Here is a 27,740-nt window from a genome sequence, read left to right on the forward strand (position 1 = left end):
GAGTCAACCAACCACATTGTTTTGTGTCTGGAGTTTTTGAATTGAATTTAAATTCTCCAGAGCATTATCCTGGGCCTCTGGATTACCAGTCCAGTGGCATTACCACTACGCCAATATCATCCTAGAGCTTGATGTAGCCGAGGGGGCCAGGGAACAAGAGCTGGGAAGTGGAAGTTGGCTGAAAAGCTCTTTGGTGGCTGGCATAGACACCATGGGCCTCCATTTCTGCCAAATAGGGTGGATTTTATGGGCGATGGGGACGGATTACCCACCCTTATCCGAGATAAAACTTGGTTGATGTCTCATCTATAGAGAATCTGGCCACCTCACAGCGATAATATGCTGGGGTCACCCTTAATTGGTTATGTCTATGTCAGACATACGCCCCACAGTGACAGCAATATCCACATGAGGAAGCTGCTGGCTAAATTGATTGGTCAGCAATTCTGCCAGATTATAGAGGTGGCCACTGTTGAGACTATGAAGAGTCCCGAGGAAGAGGAGAAGATACCTCCTCGAATTCAGGGAAGTCCAGAGATTTTGGGTGCACACGCCTAGGAGAACTCAGTGAGGGAGGGGGAGGAGTGGGGTGTCAGGTTAAAGAGGCCAAGGGTGGGTGGGACACAGGTGGGTGATCCTGATGGGCACCAGGGACTCCTCAAAGGAGGTACCCCCCTTTTTGCAGCCTACCAGGAACCCAAGCAGAAAATGCTGCCAGGCTGTTTGTCATGTCCCTGATTACTCGGCAGGCTGAAAAATTGAAAGCAAAGAAGATTCTTCAGTGGCAGGTAAGTGAGCTCAAGCGTAACGAGGCCGGTGAATAGCGGGAGAGGCCAAAAACGAGATCCGTGCCGGGCGCCAAACAGTTTGCGATGCAACTGGCCCGCTCCCATAGGCGAAATCGGGATCTCGCCGTAACATAGCGAGAAACCAATTGTCACCACTTCAGTCCCATTTCCATATAAGTAACAAGAGCCACCCCATATCCAACGGCCTCCCGTCATTCAGCGGCCTCCCCAGCAAGTGCTCACACTGGCACCGATTGGTACTCCTCTTGAAAAACATGAACCTGGCAGAAGGGCTTCTGTGGGGAGCCAGGAAGGTGAGTAGCCATCTTTGCTCACAGGCAAAGAGCCCGGGGGCACTGGGCTTACCACGCCACTGCTCGGCAGGGCGGATGAAGCTCGGCTGGGTGGGGGAGCCTCCGCAGGGGTGGGCTGCCATGTGGGGAGGGGGGGGGACGACGCTGGGAGTGGGGCACAACTAGGGGGCAACCGCTCGCGGATCATGTATAACTGTTCCGGGGGCAACCCTTGTCCCTGACTGTCTGCCCCGCCAATCACGCACACCCCCCACCGAGGCTTCTGGCTGCGCGGCTGAAGGCTATTGTTAGTAGGGAATTGGCAATCGTGATTAAGTGTGTACTTCACAATTGCCAGGTGGATTCCTGTGGGTGGGAGGTCCATGTAGCATGTGGGAGTCATTGCCGAGCATCCCAATCACCCTTAATGCCTGGACACTTTGCTTGAACACTGCAGAAGGCAGCACGACTCAAGCAATATCCGAACACCCAGGTGATCGGACACAGCTCTGGGGCCATGTCCATGGCCGGAGGTGGGTGAACGCCACTGGGAGAGAGGATGCCCGGAGAGATGGGCAAATGGACCATTGGTCGGTGTGCATTGCAAACAAAGTTACAGAGGCAAAATAATGGTTGCGCAAAAAGGTGTTTAACCTGCTGTACAATACCCAATCTCGGTAGTGCCGCGCCCCCCCCCCCCCCCCCCAACCATCCAATCCCCAATGTCCTCCCCACCCCCTACCCACCACATTCTACCCCCACCCCCTCCCCCAGTGCCCTCAGTTATCCTCAATGTGCCTGCCCCCCCTAGCTCGACCACCACGTCTTGGTATTTCCCAGGATGCACATCAGAGGTGGAGGCTGCCAGCTGCCTAACTCGTCCCGTGGCCGTCAATGCCCCTGGCAGCGTCCTCTGGGGGCTCTGAGGCCAGAGGGCCCCAACTCACTTGTTGCCGGCACAGTGTCGCCCTCTGCCTTGTGCTGACCTCGAGACATGGCCTCATCAGAGGGGTGGAACTCGGGGGAGGTAGTGGCCACTGTCGCCACTCCATGGGGCGGGTCTGGGTTGGCACTCAGCACCCCCTCCTCCCGATTGGTGCCATTCACCTTTGAATGGAGGGGTAGCTGGTTCCAGCCTGGCTGCCCCTGCATCATCTCATAGAATCATAGAATTTACAGTGCAGAAGGATGCCATTTGGCCCATCGAGTCTGACCAGCCCTTAGAAAGAGCACTCTACTTAAGTCCACACCTCCACCCTATCCCCGTAACCCTAACTAACCTTTTTGGACACTGAGGACAATGTATTATGGCCAATCCACCTAACCTGCACATCTTTGGACTGTGGGAGGAAATCGTAGCACCCGGAGGAAACCCACGCACACACGGGGAGAACATGCAGACTCCGCACAGACAGTGACCCAAGCCAGGAATTGAACCTGGGACCCTGGAGTTGTGAAGCAACAGTGCTAACGACTCTGCTACCATGCCGCCCCTCATCTCTCCCCATTTAATAGCTGGGTCGTTCTTGGCACTGCAAGCGTCCAGAGACACCTTACTAGAGGCACCCACAACTGGACTCTTTTTTTTCCGCTAAATGTCGCCCATGATTTTGGCTGACAGGTCAGTGCAACGTAGAAGGATTGCTGCATTGTCAGATGTGTCAATTGGCCAAAGCATGTTTTTCGTGTCTGTAGTTTTTCAAAACCATTACTCTTTATTTATAACAAATATTTACACAATTGGATCTTTACACAAGGTTGGAGTTCTCCTTCCAGATTTCTCTGACTTCTCAGTCATGTGATTTGACATCATTATGACCAAGAAACAAAATAAATAGGAGCAGGAGTAGGCCATTTGGCCCTCGAGCTTGCTCCGTCTAGCAATATGATCATGGCTGATCCTCTACTCAACACCTTACTCTTACTTTCTTTCCATACCCCTTGAGGCCTTTAGTGTCTAGAAATTCATCTATTTCCTTCTTAAATATATTCAGTGACTTGTCGTCCACAGACTTCTGTTGTAGAGATTCCCACAAGGTCACTACCCTCTGAGAGAAGAAATTACTCCTCACCTCAGGCCTGAATGGCCCACTCCGTATTCTGAGACTGCGACCTCTTGTCCTCGATCCCCAAGCCCGAGGGAACATCATCCCTGCATCCAGTCTGTCCAAACCTGTCAGAACTGTATGCGTTTCAGTAAGATTCCCTCTCATTCTTCTGAACCCCAGTGAACATTGGCCGAGTCAATACAATCTCTTCACAAACGACAATCTTGCCAACCCAGGAATCAGTCTGATGAACCCTCGCTGCAATCCCTCTATGACAAGTATATCCTTTCTTAGGTAAGGAGTTAAAAAATGCCTGGGCGACATGGTGGCGCAGTGGTTAGCACTGCTGCCTCACAGTGCTGAGGACCCGGGTTCGATCCCAGCCCCAGGTCACTGTCCATGTGGAGTTAGTGCATTCTCCCCATGTCTGCGTGGGTCTCAGCCACCACAACCCAAAGATGGTCAGGGTAGATGGATTGGTCACACTAAATGTCCCTTTGTTGAAAAAAAGAATTGGGTACTCTAAATTCTTTTTTAAAATAATTTTTTTTAAAAGAGTTCAAAACTGCATGCATTCCAGGTGTGATGTCACCAAGGCCCTGTACAGCCGTCGTGAGATATCTTTGCTCCTGTGCTAAAATTCTCTTGCAATGGAGGCCAACATGCCATTTGCCTTCCTAACTGTTTGCTGCACCTGCACGCTTGCTTTCAGTGACTGGTATACAAGAACACCCAGGTCCCTTTCTTCATCAAGATTTCTCAATCTATCACCATTTAAATAATAGGCTGTCATTCTCCTTTTCCCGCCAAAGTTCAGCATGATGTATGTTTCTCATGTTAAACCTATATACTACAATCCCCATTGTTAACTCCTTTCTCTTACCCTCTCCTCACCATTCATTTATTCTCCTTTTATTTTCTCTCTCTTAGGTACTCCAAGCTTCCTTGTCCTTATACTGACTCTTTAGTGACTCTGCAAACTTGTTGCTCTCCTGCTCCCACCTTAGGCTTGACTGCCTCTTTGCTAATCTTATAGCCTATTTTGGCATCGTGCAAATGATGTATTGAGACACTCGTCGCTGCCTCCTCAAGTAGCAACCCCAGTTGTCTCACCCAGATAACAGCCCCACTGGAAGCTAACTTTGCCAACCTCCTTTCTATCAAACTCATCCCTTCGAGTGAGGTTCCAGTGGATTGGCTCTCATTGTCCTTCTGGATCTCTCTCTAGAATTCACTTGAACAATCTCTGAGCATTCACTTGTGAACAAAGCCCTTGTCATCAATGAGCATATTGCAAAGAATGACTTCATCATGGCCTTGATTAAAACCTGGTTGAGAGATAATGACATTCCCCTAAATAAAGCCTCTTCGCCTGCCTGTAGCTTCTTCTATTTGCCCCACCCAGTCATTACGATAACAGTATGGCATTTATCATCAAATCGCACCTTGGCCTGACACTCTATTTCTTTGTCACTTACTCCCCGTTTTGGACATCTCACTCCTCTCGCCTCTCATTAACAGAATATCTTTTCTACCATGAATCCAAATACCATAAACGTTTCCCATCAAGATACTGCGAAGACTTTCCTCCCTCAGCCTTTATATCAAGCAACTTTTCATCCTTCGTAATTTCAAATTTCACCTCAACTCCTCAGGCAGTGTGCCCTTTGAGATTACTGCCATGTTATCCTCCCTTCATCTCTCCCTCCATATAAACTCCACCACTTTGACCTTCCTAACTCAAGTGGCCTCTCTACTCCCATCATATTAATCAGAAAAGATCATCTCTGATCACTTCCTTGCATTGCTGTCCATTCTGTCCATTCACTGTCCATTGCTGTCCATTCACATCCATTCAGACACATTTGCTTCTGTGTTGGAAAAATGTTTTCTAAATTTACTTACAACAGAGCTTTCAAAATCCCAACCATCAAGCCTTTGGTCCTCCATTCAACACAGCATTACTGATCAGATCAACTTAACCCTCAGCTCTATCTTTAATGCCGTAGTTACTATTAAAGACATGTCCTGCATTTTACCCTTGGGATGCTCGCAGCCAAGATCACATTGTTAACATTATATTCTGCTGGGTGACCAATTAAGGCCTGCCCAGCATAACACACATCTGCTGGTTTGGCTAGCAATGCGCAGGGATGGGAATGCATTGGGCACCAAATCCTGGGACCTAGCCGGGGAGGCTTAAAAATGAAGGAGGCAGCTTCCTGAAGGCTGCCAGGAGTTGTGGAGGAGGTTGAGGGAGCTGGCTGCAACCATTCTAATAACTGTCCTGTTGTCCGGCAATGGCATCAACACCTGATGGTCAAGGAAGGCAGGAGGATATGTTGGGTAGACAGTCTGCATCCCATTTCTCTTAAGCGTGCCTGGATGTCCTGGTTCAGGAGGTCAGTGCTAGGTGACAAATTCTCATGCCCAGGCACAGCAAGACACCAGGGACACTGATGTCTTTCTGTACCTCAACTCAGTGGCACTCTGCAGGTGGCAAACTGCCAGCATCAGCCAGGCATTCTGGAGATATTCCTTGCTCGAGGAACCAGGCCTGCAATTGCCAAGGATGTTCAACACCTTTGGCACTGTGAGTGGTTCAGGATGTAGGCATCATTAGGGCTGCCTGGTAACTGAGCATAAACATGCAGGATTTGTCTTGTATTATCACATATCAGCTGCACGTTCAATGAGTGGGAAGCCTTTCCTGTTGATGAATGTGATTGGCTAATGCTCTGAAGGCCACATTTGGACAGACTTGCACTTGTGGGAAACCTGTGATTGTGCAAGAACCCAACGCTCTGACTTCCTGGTTCTCGGGACCCAAGTGGAATTTTACAAAATGGTTCACTCTCTTGAAAAGGGCATCCAGATACACCTGTGCATCGCTGACTGGGAGCTGCCACAGAGGACCCCAATGGAGTCCTGGCAGGGGCCACTGGCAAAGAATTTTAAGGCAGCGGTGATCTTTAATGGACTGGCTTGGGATTGTCTTCAAGTTTTTGTGGACAAAGGTGTTCATGGAGAAGTAGGTAAACGTGAGCAACCATATTCCCTTAGGTGAGGGCCATGAGTAGGCAGTACTATACTCAGTCCCATATTGACCCTAAAGGTGCCAGACCCTTATGTTGCACCTCACCCAAATCTTCATCCAATGTATTTAATGCTATACTGGCTTACTTCATCTCTCACATTGTTAATACTATATTACTAGTATTACCATATGATCACTTTTACTACATTATCACTAACCCATTGCCCACCTTCAAATCCTTGATTTTGAAGACTCAGGTGGCCTGGACGCTTTATAGCCCTTTCCTATCTCCTTCACACTTCTGTTGGAAGATTGCAGGTCTGTTGTTGCTACTTCTTTCTGTTGATTTGAGCTGTTTGAGCTGCCATCTGCGTATCTTTTCATCCTTTTCTTCCATTCCTACATGTTGAGCCACCTTTGATCAGTTTAGCTGTTGTGTTTGTCGCTGGTTGCTGCTACTCTATCTCATTCCTTGCAGTGGTGTATGAATGTTGTGCTGCACAGCATTGGCATTGTCCCTCTGCTGGTGAGTTTGGGTACTGCTTTCCCTGGTCTGGAGTGTCCCCGTGTCTTTGTTGCTTACCTGGCTGAATTGTGGGTTGGACACTGCCCCTTAAAATGGTCCTGTGCTGCTCATGGAGTTCTGACTGTCTAGCTGTCTAGGTTTCCTTTTGAATAAAAGCAAATTACTGCAGATGCTGGAATCTGAAACCAAAGAGAAAATGCTGGAAAATCTCAGCAGGTCTGGCAGTATCTATAGGGAGAGAAAAGAGCTAACGCTTTGAGTCCAGGTGACCCTTTGTCAAAGCTAAAAGACATAGAAAGTGGAAAATATTTATACTGTGGAGTGAGAATGAAAGATGAGTCATAGCCACAGAAACCAAGGGAAAGAGTGCTAATGGCCACAGAAACCAAGGGAAAGAGTGCTAATGGCAGTCCCCAGAGAGAACAAAAGGTATGAAAGGTAGACTTCTTTTTCCAGGGGTGGATCTTCCTTTGCTTCCAGGAGGTCAGAGAGAGTGGATCATCCACTACTCCTACCATTATTCTGTACCTGGTGAATTCCAATTTTAAGTCTCCACATTGGCAACCTTCTACCATCTTGTACAGATCATTGATGAATGAATCAATAGGTTCTCCTGGATGTTGGGCACTCTTATTGAATTTAGCTCTTTCGAATATTTTATTGCTTCTTCGAGGAAAATAAATTTTGAATGAATTTAGTACGTCTTTGAATTTTGCAGATGATTCATTCGCTGCCTGCCTTGCAATAATGTTGACTAACATCAGGCCTATTGAGTATAACAGCATGTTCACCAGTTCAATTTCTGACTTTTTATTTGAGCCTAAAGTAATGCTGTATCTTAAGAATCTTTTCCTCCAAAGTCCAGAAATGTTGTGATTGACCTGGTCCGTGGATTAGTCCAAATTGACTCGGAAGTTTGAATTTTTGATCCATGACCAAATTTTAAAAGTGTATGTTCAGCTTTAAGAGCTGTCTGAATTTTGAAAAATGTTTTAACATTGGCTGCCTGAATTGGTTGCCTGCAGACGTCTCTTGTTCAGCACTTTATTTTATTTTTTGACGAACAAGTCCATTGAATTCAAGTTTATGTTACTTTTGACTGTGTTGAACAGCTGCCATGTTCCCAAAGTATTTAATTAATTCTCTTTTTTTTCCACGTGAGTTTTATCAAGATGGGACAGGGAGGGGGTTGGGTGTTAGCGATGGCTTTCTTTCAAACAGCACACCTAACACCAAATTACATTAAGGACTTGCTGCAGCCTGAAATTTTGAAAGCTTTAGCTCACCCTGCTGACTCTGCACCCTCAGATTTAAAACCAGACTTCCAAAGGAACTGAAATGGAGTCTTCTGCTGCAGTAAGAAATTTTAAATATCCATCTTCAATTTCCAAGCTTTTCTTTGGCGCTTTTTCAAATCTTTCCTCTGCTTCTTAAACTTTGTTTAAGGTCAGACTGCTTTCCTGAGTTTTTCTCAGCCTTCAAAGCATTTTAGGCAAGGTTTTGGGGTTTTCCAAAAGCTGCCACCATGTTCTTGGATATTGTTCCAGTTCAGTAGGCCTGTTGAACTCTTCATAGTCTTTAGCAGGTTAACTGTATTTATTATCTACTGGAACTATTTACAAATATACCCTAAAGGCTACAAGCTAGGATCAGTCTCTATACTTAGGTATTCACATGACTCTATCCAATGCTACACTAACCTTACATCACTGTGTGTGCAGTAATGTCCCACACTAATCCTATATATCAGTGGTGGGCAACCTCTGCTAATAAGCCACACGAGTGATCCTCCTTTAAATTAGTAGGTCGCAAGTTTGAAATCCGGCATATATACTAACGAGGACCCATGTAAAAGTAAATATATTTAATACACTGAATATTTTTCACTGAGTTGCAGAAAATGCTAAATCATTCATATTTTAACAGAACTGTCAACTTCAATTGGAAAGAACAAAATAAATATCTATGCTTACTTTACGTACATAACTATTTACTCAGCTTATCAAAGCTAAAAACAGCTACAACCAGAAGTTAAACATTTCTTAATTACACTGAAATGTGCTGAAGTTATTCATTCATATTTGCTTACCTTTATTTATTCTAATTAATACACCCTACTACTCCTAGTAAACTTTATTACTGTTGTTATTAAAACTTTATTTTTAAAAAAACTTAACAGCTACCGATCCATTGTAAAAGTATTTAAAGATAAATGGAGGATAACAAATAAAATACTCACCAATTAATCGCTCCGATCTTGGTCTCGCTTTTTCTCGTGTACTTATATTTCCAGTCTCTACTTTCAGATTTGCACTTTTCCATGTACATTTATCTCCCAGCTCCACTCTCAGTTTCACAGATTTCGCTCTCACTCTCTCAATAAAATGATTCACAGGCCACACTCAGAACCTGAATGGGCCTCATTTGGCCTGCAGGCCTCAAGTTGTCCACCACTGCCATCTATATTAGACCCTTATGCTGCATGCTCAACCTTCTAAAACACTCATTCTAACCGTAATGACCAAATTTCTGATCTCAAAGACCATTCCATTTAGACCAATCTCTCTTTAACACTTACTCTCACCCAGAGATGCCGCTCTACAATGGGTCCAGGACATGCATGACATGCTTACCCTTCTAAAGAAGCCCTGTACACTCTGGTTTTATTTCCTGGACACCCTCTTAAACAGAACCCCAGGCAGACCGGCTTTGTGCCCCAGACACCAGTGATGAAGATCACACTGTCCGCAGAATTTGGTTTAAAATAAGGACATGTATAAGCAGCAGAAATTAATACATCAAGTGTTTTAATTCAAAGTGGAATAAAACCACTTCAGCAGAAGGGTCTTTCAAAAGTCACCATCAGCTGCAAATTATTTAGCTGACCCCGAGGATCATTAAGCCATCCCAGACAAATGCGGGATAAGGAAGATCCTTGAATTGACAGCCCATAAATTCTTTAAATTACCTTCCTGCAATTATAACCAGAAACTAGACCACAGGAAGGTGTACTCGAAGATAGCAACTAGAATAAATTAACAAACTTCTTTCTCAGCTATATAATTTTTGATACATAAGACAACACCAATTGGAATAGTGGCTATCTGAACATCTACATATCTAAGAAACTTGACACATTGAAAATAGACAGAAGGAGAAATATGTCTCAAACAACTCTCTGTCCGACCATATATCTTAGATACCTGACATTCAAGCAGACACTAAAATCATTAAATCAAATATTGTTGATAAGCCACAAAGCTGACCATTTGGCTAAAAGAAATTGCCCTTTATCAAACATAAGATACAGGAAAAGCCCTTCTCGAAATAGGGGAAATTATGTATAAAAAGAGCAATTTCGCAGAACTGGTACTCACTCTCTCCTGCTAAGAGTGCAGTCAAAGTTCTGCTCTTCCGTCTGCTTCGTCAAACAAAGACCATCGTGGTTTTTGTAAGTATGTTTCTATTAAACAAATTAAAAATGTATTAGAAATTGATATAAGATACTTTAGGATTTTCCATGTTTAGATATATCCTTCTCTTACAGAAGTTAATTTGTTAGCAGATAACAAAGGACTGTTAACTGATTTATATTTTTCACAGATAACAAAGGACTGTTAATCAATTTATATTTTTAACTCTGCAAATCTGCATGTATCAATTGAGAGTATCTTATAATAAAAGTACTATTAGAAATTAAACTGTGCAATATTACTCTCAACAGGTTTTAGATCCTAGACTCTCATTTAGGAAGTCTTCAATGACAAGGACCCACGACCGACAGAGGTAAGGGGGTTTTAGTTATGAGTGACGTATCTGAACTTCTTCCACTAGAAAGTAACTGAAATCCTGTTTAACTATTTGAGACACAAAAAAGTAACCTCCACCAATGAGAGCTATTCTGAGTCTTAACAGAGAAACAGATTTCTCACTTTTGGTGAGTGGCTTAACCAGATTTAGGTTAGTAAGATAGTTCCTTCGGATACGGATTACCTAAACAGGTCACACACCCTAGTAAATAAGTCCCGGTCAGTCAGTCTCTCTTCTCCGGACACCCTCTTACCCAGCCACCCTTCCTTGTTTAGTCTGCCTCCACTATCCAGCCTTTTCCCACCCTTCCTTCCTTGTTTAGTCTACTTGCTCCACCCTCCCTTCCTCTTGGCCCTGCCTCCCCCTGTCCAGCCTTTGTGCATCTTGGTCTGCAGCACCCCTTCTCAATCTAGAGGCTGATACATCTGAGCAATTGCCAAAAATGCTGAAACAGCAGCTATTCACTGCAATTTCCAGAAATATGTTTACCTCGCTCATTGCATGCCACTTATGTGCAATCTTAAATGTGATTGTTCTAATTTCTCACTGCGGAGAACTTCATTTGGATGGGACACTTAATTCTGGTGAGCTGTTTGTTTCAATGAACATGCATGGCATGCCAATGCATGCAAAAGGGCTTCCTGGCACTGTCCATTGGCAAGTTAAAGCCACTTGAGAGCTCAATTGCAAAAGTCAATCCTGCTTTCAGGAAATTGATTTTTGATTTCAGGCCAAATTAACTTTCCCTGTCTGCCAAACTTTCAGCTGCAGATGGGCCTGGAAGATTCCGGCTATTGTCTAGCAATGGCTAAAGGAAGAGATACCACTGATGTATGCACTTTGCTCCAAGTTGCAGAAACATATCCTATGTACCAACATACTCATTAGCACCCTGGCACTTATAGTCAGTGGATTTGAAGGGGAGTGACAAGTGGAAGTGAATGGAGTGGAAGAAGAAACATTTGACCAAGCTTTACGTATATGCTGCAAATCAACTGCACAGGCAGGGGATTAGTATTCTGGAAAAGCTTTCAAATGAGAATGATGCAGAAACAAAAGGTTTTGGCAACATCCTCTGTGTCCATCATGGCTATCCTGCAACAGTTAATGCAGATTGAGGGAACAGCAGCATTCCCAATTCAATTCACCGGACAGCATGGCTGGAATGGGTTAATTGGGTACAATGAAAGATAATATGACATTTCAGCGACTAATTGCTGCTGTGACAGTGCTATTTATTTGAACTCAGCAGTGGTCACTGCAAAGTTAAGCAGTGAAAGTTTGCTTTTGAGTTGTGAAGTTGTCAGTTTTGAGGAAATGCTGATATTGCAGGCTGTTAGGATGAAACACAGAAATCAGTCAGGTAGAAGTTGCTGTGAGACTTTTGTTAAAAGGCAGAATCTGCAGGAGAGATGTTCTGCATTGGGCTGGAGGGCATAATGCAGAATTGGGTTGCTCTGCTTAAGTCAAGCTGTATGAACCACTCAGTTGGAGGTAGAATTGTATGTTCTTCATAGTATTTTGCATCAAGATGCAAATGTACGCTGTACCAATTAAACTAAGTGAGATTGAGCAGAGCTGTTATTCTATATGTATCACCTTCTGAGGAATAAAGCAGCTTAAATCAAATTTCCCCTCACCTAATGATAACTTGGTCTGCTGTGAGAGAGATTGAAGAGATTAACTTGCGGAAAAGAAACATTTGGGGTCTAGGTCAAAGTGGGATGTTACAATTGCATTCACAAGTTACATTATAAATGTATGCAAGGGTTGAGTCAAGTCCCACAAAACGAACTGATGACATTGAACCAAGAATGGTATGACTTATAAAAATGAGATTTTACATTTGACGGGGACAAACATACCATTCGGGATGTTATTGGACCCGAAGATGTTGTAGTCCATGAATCACCGCCCCTTATCTAATTCATGCTGTGCTACATGAACATGTAAAGAGATTCTCATCCATCCATCTTGTTAGCTGCAAATTGTACTACGGTGAGAAATGTGGCTGGACAAAGAGGCAACTAAAGTATGCAATATTTTCAATTGAGAAATGCATATTACCAAGAGAACTAGAATTCAACATTCTATTAATAGTAACAGCTTGGCTAAATATACACTTCTGAGTATGGTCAGGGACTCAGTTTACATGGGCAAGCGGGGGGCAGCATTTCCCCCTGATCCATTGAGATCCAGCTTTTCTTTCTTTGAGCCATTTATAAGGAAATGTGAGTTTTTCTTGTTAATCACACAGATTTTCAGACACCCATAAATATGCCAATAAAATGTTATAAGAAACCATATGAACATTGGCTCTTGATTGTCGATGAGGTCTTCAGGAATATGAGGTCGAACAGCATTTTTCCACAACACTCAAATTGTGCAAAAGTTGATTTATGCCAGCAGTACATTAAAGTCTAATGATTGCATCTCATAGTGTTGTGATAACACACTGAGAATTAATGAGAAACAAAGTAGGTGATTCTGAATAAAGGTACAAAAACGGTGGGTGGTGGTGTACTGGCATTATCATTAGACTAGTCATCTAGAGACCCAAGGTAATGCTCTGGGGTCCTGGGTTTGAATCCCAACACGGCAGATAGCAACATTTGAATTCAAAACAAATCTGGAATTAAAAGTATAATGATGACCCTTGTCATAAAAACCCATCTGCTTCGCTAATGTCCTTCAGGGCAGGAAATCTGCCATCCTTACCCGGCCTGGCTTACATGTGACTTCAAACCCACACAGCGATGTGGTTGATTCTTAATTGCCCCCATCTGAAATGGCCGAGCAAGCCACTCAGTTCAAGGGCAATTAGGGATGGATAACAAATGCTGGCCCAGCCAACGATGCCCATATCCCAAGAACGAGTCCGAAAAAAAATAGCATTCTTCGCACAGACACTAAAAGTGGTCTCGACTGAAGCATTGTTATAAAGTATTGACCTGTTCTGCAACAAGGTACCTCTGGTCAATTATTTACAATTATTTTCATCTGGGATTAGGCTCTTGTGGTTGAGATCTACAAGCATCTAGATACAGTTTGTCAAAAAACATTTACAAATGTATCAGTTACAATGTTTAGTATATGTTTTGGATCCACTGTAAAAAAACTATTCATAATTATTTTAAAATGGTAATAATGCTATCTCTTCAAAGGACAATACATATCAATTACCAACTCAGGTATGCAATAAGTAAATATTTTTTATACAAATAGAAATTGAACTTTCAACACAGTTTTGATCAGTAACAAAATACATCACCTCTGATTCCTCTGACCCCAACAACAATTTGGCATTGTGTAGAGCTATACCAAAGGCCTTACATTTCTAGTCAAGCTCCTGGCGGAACAACAACGAGAGTTCAGCAGTCCTGATTATTTTGAGAAGGCCTTTAGTTTTATCGACCATAAAGCCTTAAATTGTTGTGCAGAGAAACAAGTAGCTGTACTAAATAGAAGCTGTACTGCTAACACAGAAGATAGGAAGAAAAAATTCATCAACATGTCAAGAGGCAAGTCAGAATAAAGAATCAGAAGGAACAGTTGCTCCTTAAAAACAATCTTTTAACCAAGCTGTGCATTACCTGTACTGAGAATGCATTTTGTGGCTGGGTAAAAAATTCTGTCAGATTACCTGTGAAGCAGCTTGTAATATTTTCCTAGGCTAAAGACACTATATAAATCCAACTTGTGGTGGCTGCAGCAGAGAAGAAAAACAGGCACGAATGCCTTGATTTAATTGAGATTGTACTTAGCAGCTCCCACAGTATGAGAAATATTGGTCATGGGGCGTCATTCTCCGACCCCCCGCCGGGTCGTAGAATGGCCGTTGGCCGCCGTGAATCCCGCCCCCACCCCCGCCGAAGTCTCCGGTACCGGAGATTGGGCGGGGGCGGGAATCGGGCCGCTCCGGTTGGCGGGACCCCCCCCCCCCGCTCAATTCTCCGGCCCGAATGGGCCGAAGTCCCACCCAGAAATTGCCTGTCCCGCCGGCGAAAATTAAACCTGGTATTTACCGGCGGGACAAGGCGGCGCGGGCGGGCTCCGGGGTCCTGGGGGGGCGCGGGGCGATCTGACCCCGGGGGGGTGCCCCCACGGTGGCCTGGCCCGCGATCGGGGCCCACCGATCCGCGGGCGGGCCTGTGCCGTGGGGGCACTCTTTCCCTTCCACCTCCGCCACGGCCTCCACCATGGCGGAGGCGGAAGTGACTCTCCCCACTGCGCATGCGCGGGAAACTGTCAGCGGCCGCTGACGCTCCCGCGCATGCGCCGCATTTCCGCGCCAGCTGGCGGGGCAACAAAGGCCGTTTCCGCCAGCTGGCGGGGCGGAAATCGCTCCGGCGCCGGCCTAGCCCCTCAATGTTGGGGCTCGGCCCCCAAAGATGCGGAGCATTCCGCACCTTTGGGCCGGCGCAATGCCCGTCTAATTGGCGCCGTTTTTGGAGCCAGTCGGCGGACATCGCGCCGTTGGGGGAGAATTTCGCCCATGGTTCTTCAGAGTGTACACAGTGTTAGGCATGATAGAAGTTTATGAGAAATTGGACAACAACAACTTGCCAGATGAATGGCTGGCCAGGATTGTGTTGGAATATCAGGCCTAGAGGTGACAAAGACATTGATAAAGATTCAACAGCAGATAAGCTAAAGAAGGATGTTTTGCAGAGGTAGGCTGTCTTGGCGTTGAATTCGATTTGTATTCCGGAAGCTTTGATGGAGGTCAAACATGACATTAAAGTTGGAGACAGTTGGTTTCAGCCTCAGGCAGTAGTCAGGGACAGGGATGAAAGGAGAAGCATAAGGTATGATATCCTCAATGCCAGCTAAAGTTACCTCATTATACTTCAGCCAGAGCAAGTGGAACAGTAAAATTTGCAGCTGCACGGAGGGAAATCAGCTAAGACCAGCCTGGATTCTCCCTTCCCCGCAGTTAAGATCAGGGGCAGGATTCTCTGATCCTGAGGCTAAGTGTTGACGCTGTCGTAAACGCCGTCGCGGTCCTCGATGGCGTCAACATGGCCTTAGGAGCAGCGATTCTGACCCCGACAGGGGGCCAGCACGGCTCTGGAGCGACCCACGCCGCTCCAGCTGCCGATTCCCGGTGTCAGATGGTCGCCGCAGGTCTGTACATGCGCAGTGGGACCGGCGCTAATGTGCGCATGCGCAATGGGACAGGCGCCGCGCAGCGGCTCCCTTCACCGCGTTGGCTCCGACACAACATGGCATAGGGCCACAGGGGCTGGCACGGAACACAAGAGGCCCCCAGCCTGAGAGGCCGGCCCGCCAATCGGTAGGCGCCGATCGCTGGCCAGGCTACAGCGGAGGCCACCCCCTGCGGTCGGACCACCCTCCCCCCCACCAGGAAGCCCCCGGATGCATCCACGCCGAGGTGTCTCCGGGTAAGAGCAGGTGTGAACGGCGCCGGCGGGACTCTATTTTTTTTGCATGGCCGCTCGGCCCATCCCGGGCAGGGAATCGCCGGGAGGGCCCCATAGAGCGGCCCCCAACTGGCGGCGCGCCGACCACGCCAGTGGCAATGGCGCCGATTCTCCGCTCTCCGGAGAATCGGCAGACCGGCGTCGGGGTGGTGTTGTGCGATTCGTGCCCGTCCCGGCAATTTTCCGGCCCAGCCCCGGAGTGAGAGAATCCCGCCCCGGGAATCCCAATCTGGTCGGAAATCCCATGGTGGGGCAAAATCGTGATTTATGGCATGCTGCACAAGGGTTGCGAGTCTCCATGTCCACCCTGCCAGCCATAGCCGGTTTTCCGCCCCATATCTAAATGTCTCTCTCTAAATGTCGGAAAGACCAAGGATCTGATCATCGACTTCAGAAAGTGTCGCACAACACAGCTCTGCCCCCCCCCCCCTCCCCCCCCCCCTCCCCGCCTACATCAATGGCTCCGAAGTGGAGATGGTCGTTAGCTTTAAGTTCCTGGGGGTCACCATCACCAACAGTCTGTCCTGGTCCATTCACGTTGATGCCAGGAAAGCCCAACAACGTCTCTACTTCCCACGGAGGCAAAAGAAATTCGGCATGTCTGCATTGATTTTCACAAACGTCTACAGATGTGCCATAGAGAGGATCCTATCCATTTGCATCACCACTTGATATAGCAACTGCTCGGCCCATGATCGTAAGAAACTGCAGAGTGTGGGGAACTCAGCCCAACGCATCACACAAGCTTGCCACCCTCACATTGATTCTGTCTACACCTCCCGCTATCTCAGGAAGGCAGACAGCATTGTCAGAGACCCCTCCCACCCAGGCTTTGCCTTCTTCCAGACCCTTCAATCAGGCAGAAGATACAGAAGTCTGAAGACCTGCACATCCAGACATAGGAACAGCTTGTTCCCCACAGCTACTAGACTCCTCAACGACTCCCCCTCGGACTGATCTGTTCCCTGTAAGAACAGTATTCACAATGCCCTAAGCTGCTTTTGCTCATGTGTTTGCTTTTATTGGCCCCTTGTTCCAATCACTGTTTATCGATGTACGATTTGTCAATGTACTCTGTCGATTATTCTTTTTTGTCTACTATGTACGAACTGTGTACGTTCCCTTGGCCACAGAAAAATACTTTTCACTGTACTTCGGTACATGTGAAAATAAATCAAATCAAATCAAATCAGTGGGACCATGCAAATAACTCATTAAAGCTATTTTGCATGTCATTGGTGGGCAGGACGCACCATTCACAAGCCGGGTGGGATACTCGCCGCCCACCGCCCCCCTCCACCTCCCCCACAGCTGAGAGTCCCATTGACCTGAATTGGTGCAAGCAGTGAAGAGTGTGGACCTGGTGGCTGCAGTCCGAGGGGTGGCAAGGTGAGTAAGTGCAATCCCAACAATAGCCTCCAGGGTGCCGAGAGGGGTCCTTACTGCGAGAACGATTCTCTCTTGGGGGCTCCTTCTTATACCCAAAGGGGCTTCGCGCTCTTTTGGGCGGGACTTGAACTTGGCCCCAATCAATTGGGTCGTTTCTTGATCATTCCTATTGATTTCATCCAATAAACGGGTGGGTGCCCTGATGGCTGGGCGTGTCCTAGGTGGCCATTGGCCTGCTTTGTTTCGGTCTCCTCTGGCGCCGGGGTGTCTGCCTTAGTATCGGTTACTCAAATGTTACTCTTCTGTTCCCGGAGATGGGCCATTAGTATGCTAATGGGCTTACAGTTTTGGTCTTGTCTGGGAGCTGCGGCTCCAATAAACAGACAAACCCTGAACCTGCTTGTTTTCTCAGCATTGTCCATTTTCCTTGCAATCTTTGCAAAGTGTCCATTTTGTAATCGGGAAGTGGCCATCCCAGATGGCTACACTCCATCCTTGTGATCCTCAACGCGAAGCGTGAAGGATCACATTACCGCGTCGTCTTCATTCTCTGACCAAGCTGGGCACCCATAAGCACTTCATAGGCTCTACACTGCTCTGTCCTATGAATTGCAACTTTACTTAAGTTATTTTATATACATACATCATTATAAAATTCTACGGGCCGCTATGACATTCAGGCATGCATTCCAAATCAAAAAAACTGGAACCTCTAACTATCCTAAATAAACTATCCTCACTTAAACAATCAAAAATAATCAACAACGTTTTAAACTGTACAAATAGCAGCAACACAAATCTCTCTGGCTTGGCAGTCAAGCAAAGAGCTTTACATTTCTTTATTAAACGAACAAAACGCACACAAAAAGCGGATGCACTTTAATCCACTTAAAGGGGTTGGGGGGTTTGTTGGAGTCTGAAGATAGGGGATCTAAATGTGTGTACCGGAGTGCGGTTGCGGGAGGCTCTCCTCTGCCATTTTCTGAGTCTCTGTGTCTGCACGACACTGCAGAGTATCGCCAGTACTAATAGTGCTTCTATGATGTAAGATAGTGAATACCAGGTGATTAACTTGTCACATCAGGTCGGGGTGTCGGTAACTGTCTCGGGGGTAACTATCTCAGGGTTAACTATCTCGGCGTACAGTGTATGGCAGGGGTGGGTTTCACGGTCTGTGTGGTAGGGGTCAGGGGGGTAGCGTCCACACGCAACTGAAGGGATCCCGCTAAGATCCAGGTGAAAAACATGAAGGTCGTCTTCATCTTTCCTTTTGTCGGTCTTCTTTTTCTTCCTCTGGGGAACCTGAGGTTCCGGAGTTCTGTGGACACAAGCATAATATCTGTTATTATCTTGCTTAAGATCTCGTATGTCTGTCTGTCTGTCCTTTGTTGCCAATTACCCATTATAATTGGTCACCATCTGTGACTCCCTCATTTTTTTTTTTAAACCGACTATTTGGACAAGACATCCGAGAAAAATACTGACACCGTGCGAGCCGTCTCGCAGCCTGTGCGATCTACCATCCTAGTGTTTGAGGATGTAAATAGCATACTGAAGCAACCTAAGGGTCACCAGAAACAAACAAAAGAATTTTGAACTGAAAGTGCCAAAATGGGGTGCGTATGGGCCATGGCAGGTAAGAAATGAGTGGAATCCCCGGGTACGACGGTGATCAGTGCTGTTTGTGCTCTACCCAAGCTTAGCTGACCAGAGGGGGGTCCTCAGGCTGGGCGGGGGCCAGTGCCATTTCTCCACTGCCTGAGCAACCTGCAAGAACGGGTAAGAATGTGGTCGTCGTGGTGGCTGCCTCTCGTGATTACCTTTAAATAAGGAGAGTAGCTTTGATTGGTGTCTGCCGACAAACTAGTTCCTCTGAACGGTTGTTCCATTTGCTGCCAGTGGGCGTTAAAAGAGTGGTGGCGTGGGGCCATAAAAACTTTTAAATTCACAAACAACATTTAACATATACATTAAACGAACAAACATACGACAAACATGGTGCAGGTTCCATCAGAAAGGACACTATATCTCTCCATCGGTTCCTTTTTGCCAGCATGTGGACACCTCATTGCTCAGTAGCGAACAGGGTCGCAAAGGGATTCGTTTGGTGGGAGTCAGACTCTATGTCATCATCTTCTCCCGGCTGCCATACTCTTGACTGGAGTAGTTTGGCTAAAGCTGCTTGGGGTTCATCTCATCATTCCGGATGAGCCTGAACGAGTTGTCTCAGTGCCAGAATCGTGTGTCGAGGTTGGAGCTACTAGGTTTTAATCCGTAATCGTCGGGCGGTGGGTCTGGGTCAGGGGCTTTGATGTACGTGATTTTGAAGGGGTAATTGGAATCATGCTCGGATTCGCTGGGAGTGGGGCCTGGTGCAGGGGTGTAATCATAACGTGTTGTGCCGTGGCTGTCGTCATTGCTATCGCTATTACTGTCGCTGTCGCTGCTGGTTGAAGGAAGGGAGAGGCGGAGTCGTGCCTCTGGGGGTGGAGTTGAAGATGTGACTGAGGATGGGCTGGACTGGCTGGGGGAGTGTAGGAATGCGTCATCTGTGGACGGGGCGTACTCGTCTGCTGCTGCGAGCGAGATGTGGTGTGCATGGTTGTTCTGCGAGCCATAAGCCTTAAGCTGGTTTATGTAAAACCATGCAGACTTGCCGTTGGGATATGTGATCTTGTATACCGAGGGGCTAACTTTGTCTGAAATGGAGTACGGTCCGGAAAATTTGGGGGAAAGGAATGAACTGGGGTTGTATAGGGAAAGCGTCACTTGCTGCCCTACTACAAACTCGGTGGCATGTAGGGTTTTATCGAAACAAGCTTTGCTTTGTTTCCTCCTGGTCCCAAGACTCACAGCTGCTGCGAGCTGGGCTGCCTTTATATTCTCAATAAGCTGCTGTACAGCATTTTCATGCGTGAGGCCGGTGACTGCGCGGCTGGCCAAATCCAATCCTAATAAATACTCTGTCACTTTCATGGGGAGTCCGGTATGCGGGTGGGGGTGGTGTATCCTGTGGACGTGGATACTGTGTTTCATAGGAACATTAAAGCAAATGGGAGAACTGAATCCCAGGTGCTGTTGTTCTGTTGCACCATTTTCCTGAAAGTAGCTTTTAAAGTACTGTTCATCCTCTCTACAATGCCGCTTGACTGGGGGTGGTATGCTATGTGAAACTTCTGCCTAATTCCAAAAATTGTGAGGATGTTATTCATTACTCGTCCTGTAAAATTGGAGCCTTGATCAGACTCTATGAGTGGGAGGCCCCATCTTGTAAAGATGTGCTGTGTTAGGATTTTAGCTGTTGCCTTGGCAATATTCGTTCTGGATGGAAAAGCTACCACCCATTTTGTGAAGGTGTCAATGACCACCAACACATACTTAAAACCATTTCTGCAGGGGGGTAGGGGTCCTATGTAATCTATCTGCAAATTCGTCCAGGGGCCATTAACGGGGCGGGTGTGACTAAGCTGAGCCTTTCTTGCATATCTGTCCGGATTGTTCTGGGCACAGATCAAGCAATTTTCAATGTAATGAGTTACATCGGTTTTTAAATCAGGCCACCAGCAGAGAGGTTTGAGGTGGGTTAGGGTGGGTTCAATGCCTTGGTGTCCATGATTGTCATGGAACTGACAAATAATCTGGTTCCTGTCCTGGCTGGGAACTACATAAACGCCGTCTTTCAAAATCACACTGTCCATGTGTGGTTATTGCGTTCTTAAACTTATCGTATGGGGCTGGGAAGGTTCCTTTTAAAACTTCCCTGAGCTTTTCATCTTCCTGTTGGGCTTTCGCTAGATCCTGAATATTGGTCTGTGAGACCTGAACCGTGTGTACTGGGGTGCTCTCGGGGGGGGGTTCCAAAAGTAATCATGACTGGAACCTGCCTTCACTAGGGCGCCTGCTTTAACGTTACCAGGGGGGAAGAACGGTGATGACTGCGAACCTTAATGATACCATATTTCCTATCTTTAGCTGTCTCTAGGATATGCCGGAGTAATGGGGCTGAGGGTAGAGGCTTTCCATCTACGGAAACAAACCCTCTAGTTTCCCACAGGGATAGGAATTCTGTTAAACTATTGCAGACGCATAAACTGTCCAAATATATGTCTGCTGGGGTCGGAAACGAGTCAGAGTGATCAACAATGTACGCTATCGCTGCCAGTTCTGCTGCCTGCAAGCCTAAATGTCCTGGCAACTTTAATGAAATCTTTTCAAGCGCGTCCTCGACATGAATGCCACAACCCCGGTGATTCGCTTTCCATTCAAAACTGTGGAGGAGCCATCCACATAAATTTTCAGGGGTGCGCACGTGTCTGTGGGCTGGGATCTCTGGGGTGTATTATCTGCTTTCCTGGGAGCTGACTTAGGTATAAATGGGCCTGAATTATGCTTTGTGGTGATGATCTCACACTCATGTGGGGTACCTGCATATTGCAAATTGTCAGCGAGGAAAGTGTGGGTCTTGGTTCTCTTTACCGTGATGTCCCGTCCCTGTAAAAGAAGGGTCCAAAGGGCTGCGCGGATTTGGCTGACTGTGCCATCTTTAAGTGACCATCTAATATTAGCTGTGTCGGGGTGTGTTCTGTGAGGATGGTGATGGGGTTGAGTCCTGTAATGTAGGCGAAGTACTGTACTGCCCAAAAAACTGCAAGCAGGAGCCTTTTGCAGGCAGAAAATCCTTACTCGACAGGATCTAACACGTGTGAGGCGTATGCCACGGAGCCTAATCGGTCATGGCATTCCTGGAGGAGCACGGCCGAAAGGGTTCGGTCGGTGCTTGCAACCTCGATTGCGTTTGGGGAAAGTGGATCTGGGACCTGTAATGCGGGGGCTGTGCTGAGGGTTCTCTTTAATGCATCCATGGCATTCGTGTGCTGTGGAAGCCATTCCCAAGGTGTCTGTTTCTTGAGAAGGTCGGATCGGGGTGCTGCTTTTGTGGCGAAACCGTCAATGTGGTTTCGGCAGTCGCCAACCAGTCCTAGAAATGACCAGAGGGCTGAGACATTATGGGGAAGGGGCAATTTGACGATCAAGTCAATTCTCTTTTGCTCGATCTCGCTTTTACCCTGAGTGATTACTGTACCCAAGTAAATCACTTTTTCCTGCAAAATCTGGGCCTTCTTGGGGTTTTCCGGCCTACAAAACTCCCGATAGTTTTACGCAACAAAATCTCTCAGGTTTACCTTTTATCCCTGTTAGTATGCATGCATTAACACACTTCCGAATCTTGGAGGTTTGATCACTATCGTTCTCACACTTGTGGTTTTTCTATTTCCAATTGGATTCAAATTCAAATTTGCGTTATCTCGGAGTGACTAGGCCACTTCTAGGTCGAGTCCCGTCAGAGGTCGCCAGTAAATGTTGCTCTCTTTGGTTGGCTCTGAATATGGCGGTCAATATGGTCGCCTTCCTTAATTCTAATTACGTTTGCTCTCGAGTCGCAAGGTATCTTTCGATACCGCCACAAGGTTCAAACCCGAATACTAATCAAAGGCTCGATACACCAGTTAGTTCGTTCAAAGTCAATGCTTATTTATTTACACTCACAGTTAAATATACTCATGCACGAAACTCTACAGACTAAACTATCACAACTGCTAAAGCCGACACTTAGCTTCGGGCGCCCACTCAGTCAGAGGAACAATGGTCATTTTTCGGTTCTGAGGCTGCTGGGGTAGAACTGGTACAGGGGAACAGCTAAGGCCGTCTGTCTGGTAGCGTGCGTTGACCTTGGACTTACTTGCTTCTGGTGCAGCTGCTGGACAGGTCTCTCCTCGGTGAGAGCCGGGTCCAAGAGAACGATTCTCTCATGGGGGCTCCTTCTTATACCCAAAGGGGTTTCGCGCTCTTTTGGGCGGGACTTGAACTTGGGCTGTTTCTTGATCATTCCTATTGATTTCATCCAATAAAGGGGTGGGTGCCCTGATGGCTGGGCGTGTCCTAGGTGGCCATTGGCCTGCTTTGTTTCGGTCTCCTCTGGCGCCGGGGTGTCTGCCTTAGTATCGCTTACTCAAATGTTACTCTTCTGTCCCCGGAGATGGGCCATTAGTATGCTAATGGGCCTACAGTTTTGGTCTTGTCTGGGAGCTGCGGCTCCAATATACAGACAAGCTCTGAACCTGCTTGTTTTCTCAGCATTGTCCATGTTCCCTGCAATCTTTGCAAAGTGTCCATTTTGTAATCGGGAGGTGGCCATCCCAGATGGCTACAGCGGCCACTCATTATCTCATAAACACACAGCCCTAATAATAAAATGAAAATGTTCTCATCTGCACCTCTAAACCCCTTAAAAAGTATATCAAGTTTAAAGGCCTGTGAGATGAAGGTGAAAGTTATGCCTTTAAAGTGATGGGAACCTTTGAAGTGGTTTTCACTCAGTCAATTTCATTGCTTTTCGAAGTATTGAAGGCAGGCTGTATGGCTGGGAGGCTGAATGCTTTGAACTGGATTGTTTACATTGAAATTCACACTCTATTGCGTGTTAAACACCTCGTGATTGACAGCTCGCTGGAACTTCAAAGTGATGAATCTTTTAAATCAGGGTAGCAGGTGTTTCTCTAACCATAATTTTTTTTATGAGTCTACCTCTTTGTTCTCAAGGGCTTCATGGAAAATGAATGGGCAGCCCCTACAGCTATTCTTTTCCTTGAGAACAAAGAGGCAGACTCATTAAAAAAATGCAAGGTTGGAACTGCCAAGTGGTGGGGTCTGAAAGGGGGTACTTGGAGGGTGATGTTGGGGAATAGCGGTGGCTGAAGTGGGGGCCTGAGGGGTGAGATTGGGGAATGAAGGATGCTGAAGGGGGAAGGAGGCTGAATGGGGGAAGGAGGGGCTGAAGGGGAGTTTTGAGGTGGCGGGGGCTTGCTAGCGATTAGGGTGGGGTGATGCACTGCCTGTGATCTGCCGTGGGGGGTGGCTGCAACAGCTAATGGAGATCAGTGCGCCTTTTTAAAATGGCGCTCCAATCTCAAAGGCGCAGGACCTGTCCAAGAGATTAGGTTCCGGCTCTCTCAGTTCCAACAGTGGACCATTGAATGGCACAGAAAAGGTCATTTCACCAAATCATTTTCCAAGTGCAGTTGCCATGTGCTGGTGTAAACTCGATGGGCCAAAGGTCCTTTTGTGCACTGCACTTTTCTGATTCTGATTCTGTGATAAGTATTCTGTAATAACAACCCCAGAATCACTCTGGTTTTCATTCTGGCATGAGCTCTTAGATTCCGGATCAGAGTATTTCACCCCCAGTGTCTGGCTTATAGTGCAAAATGAGGCAGTTCTCATTTTCAGTGTGACTGTCACAGATATGAAGCAGTGGTCAATGCAAGCTTTTTTAAAAACTGAGGCAACAGCCTAGATTTTAGTCCAGAGGCTTTCCAGGCAAAGGAGAGGGCAGTTGGGTTTCCTGAATATCCTGCAACTACAGTATGCCTTTGATTTCTTTCTCACAGCATCAGTGAAGAGATAAACATAGTTAACCGTCTGAAATTTGTAGTCAGCAGAAAAGCAAGGGTGCTCACCGCTCACCATGAAATAAGTCTCGCTGAGAGATTGAACTGTGCAGTGACACTCTAACAGATTGTCATGTTCTTTGCCAGGCATTCACAGCATGGAACTGCAGCGATGTCACAAAGTTATCCAAGCTGCTAATTATATTGAAGGATTTTCACAGACACCGTAGTTGCTGCAACCAAGCTCTTGCCCTCACAACGCACGTTGAGGCTGGTTTCCAGTGCAGCCCTTGTAGACCTGTCTATGACAGGGCCTGGATTAAAGGCCTGATGCTGAAACTTGGAAGGATCATCCCCTGCTCCAAAACACTCTGCCTGCTTTGGGCAATGCTGAGCAATAGAAAGCCACATGCCCACCTCGGTGCTAAAGTTAGCTCACCGTTATCTCTCAACAAAGGACTGCCACAAGGATCAGCACTGGCACTGATAATTTTCAATGTCCACATGAGCGACACGCCATCAACAAACTCATGTAAGTTTGCACTTGCGGACAATCGTGTTCTGGCTTTGCAAGCAGCCAACTTCAACGACATTGAGCACACTTTAAACAGGGATGTCAACATCATGGCCGGGATTGTTCATTATGAGTCAGCCCCGCTACCGCTGATAGCGAGGATGGAGAACTTGGCGTTCAGCCAAATCTTCCATTCACTGTAGTGGGACCAGAAAATCCCACTGTCGTGAATGGACGGAGAATCCTGCCCCATATCTGAGTACTTCCAACTAAACCTCCACAAAACGACAGTTACTGTTGTGTTGGGTGTTCTGGATCCGTGGAACACATGCAGGTCACCAACACTTGAAATAGTGCAACATTATTTTATTGAATCATTAACTGTTTAACATACTCTGACTGTGGGTTAACACGATACTAGCTTTAACTAAAGACCTTTGCCTTGTCCTAATCAGTCGATGCACTCAGCACATGGTGAATGTCTGTGCTGCAGGCTGTGAGCTCTGTCCTCCTAGCTAGCTGCAACTCAAAATGAGCGGGAACTCTGATGCCCCCTGTCTTTATAGTGCGTGTGCTCTAACTGGTGATTGGCTGCGGTGTTGTGTGTGTTGATTGGTCCCACTGTGTGTCCATCAGTGTGTGTTTGCACCATGATATACTGGTGTATATTATGACAGTTACTACATTTCATCTTGAGAACAGGAATGTCAAACTTACCCTGAATGAGACCTTCTTCGGCAACCGTGTACCACATGATCCTGGTCTGATTTACCTCAAGAATGAAGCTGGACCTTATACTAGACTACTTGGACAAGGTCACCACTAAGATGAAGTCAACAGTCAACTTGATCCAGAAACTGGAAAAGGGAAGCCTCAGCACCAGTACGATGGATTACAGCGATAGCCTCTGTGTATTATGTTCTGTGCACTGGTATGAACCAGAGATCGCCACACTAGGCCTGCTGATATTCAACTCAACACTGCAATGAGGTGCATCACTGGAACCCTCAAATTGACCTCAACAACCTGGTACCCATGCTGGCACACATCACCCCCAGCAACCCCACCTCCCCTTCAACCCTGAAGAAGCTTGGAAAAAGACAGACAGGAAAACACTGAATCGTGGGTTCCTACATGGGGTGGGGGGGGCGGGGGGGGGGGGGGGTGAGGCCCAATCACAGGCTGGGGAGGAGTCTGATCACATGGACTGTTCCATCTGTGACAGGGGACTCCAATCATTGTTTTTTTAAATAAATTTAGAGTACCCAATTATTTTTTTTCCCAATTAAGGGGCAATTTAACATGGCCAATCCACCTAATCCAGAACATCTTTTGGGTTGTGGGAGTGAGACCCACGCAAACACGGGGAGAATGTGCAAACTCCACATGGACAGTGATCCGGGGGCCTTGATCGAACCTGGGACCTCAGTGCCGTGAAGCAGCAGTGCTAACCACTGTGCCACCGTGCCGCCGGGGGTCTCCAACCATGTGGGAATGTCTGATGGTGATCTGAAGATGGTGCCTGCTGTTTGGGAGCAGTCCAATGGTGGCTACGGGGGCAGCAAAGGGGTTATGGGGATGGTACCCCTTCTGTCCCATTATCAGTCCTGTGAAGGGGCATCTCCCAAGGACTCTTTTCACTTGCTGTGTTTCCTAAGGCCTAGAAAACTCTGCCAATTTGAATTAAAATTTGAATGACTGTTAACATGGATGCATATGCTGCCTCATAATATTACTCAATGACCAACCCACCTTCTGTGACTGGATCCGTCACCCACTTCTTTGTTCCACCTCTGTTAAAATGGAAGTGAGTGTGTGTGAGGTGGATAGGGTTCCTGTTTTAGAATTTCAAAAATTTTACCCTCTGGCCTGACCCCAGCCTACCCTTATTTTAGCAGTTGTGATTCAGCTCATTGTAAGTATAAGGGATCTGGATATAAGGAAAAAGTCCAGGAGATTAACTGACCTGTCAGGCATGGGTAAACTGATTAATTGTTCAGGATAACCCTCACGAGACCCACAGGATATCCAAGCTCCCCTCACTGAGGGGTGGAGGCCTACCAGCTGGGGCTTGTGAATCTTGGACATAAAAGCCTCCCCAGTTTGTGATGTTGGATGGTCGGTAGTCCTGACTGGGACTTACATGCTGTATGCCGTGTTGCATGCCTTTACTTTTGTTTGCCAAATAAACTTTTATTTGTGTAAGCTTCTCACAACTCCTGAAGATATTATACTGCCGATGTGGAAAAACTGCAGCTGCGCTTCCGGACACCCGGTTCGTGTTTGAATTCCTCAGTACAAGAGCAGGTCAGAGCAAGTTTTAAAATGCTGCTTTTTGGCACACTTGAGGCTTTCAATGCAGGGGTAGAAGATTGGGCCCAGTATGGTGAATGGATGCGGTATTTCTTTCAGGTGAATGCAATTACAGGAGATGACCAACAAA

The 27,740-nt window shown here is 46.7% G+C and overlaps 1 long non-coding RNA gene across 1 annotated transcript in view; it reads right to left on the reverse strand.

Moving 5' to 3' along the window:
- Window positions 1-27,740, reverse strand: part of LOC140407804 (uncharacterized) — a 345,853-nt gene that overhangs the window by 178,073 nt on the left and 140,040 nt on the right. Inside the window, exon 2 of the long non-coding RNA XR_011939812.1 lies at window positions 10,070-10,155. This is a non-coding gene — a long non-coding RNA (uncharacterized lncRNA). The remainder of the gene's footprint in view (window positions 1-10,069; window positions 10,156-27,740) is intronic.

This window comes from Scyliorhinus torazame, chromosome 2 (assembly GCF_047496885.1).
Source record: "Scyliorhinus torazame isolate Kashiwa2021f chromosome 2, sScyTor2.1, whole genome shotgun sequence".
NCBI classification, from domain to species: domain Eukaryota; kingdom Metazoa; phylum Chordata; class Chondrichthyes; order Carcharhiniformes; family Scyliorhinidae; genus Scyliorhinus; species Scyliorhinus torazame.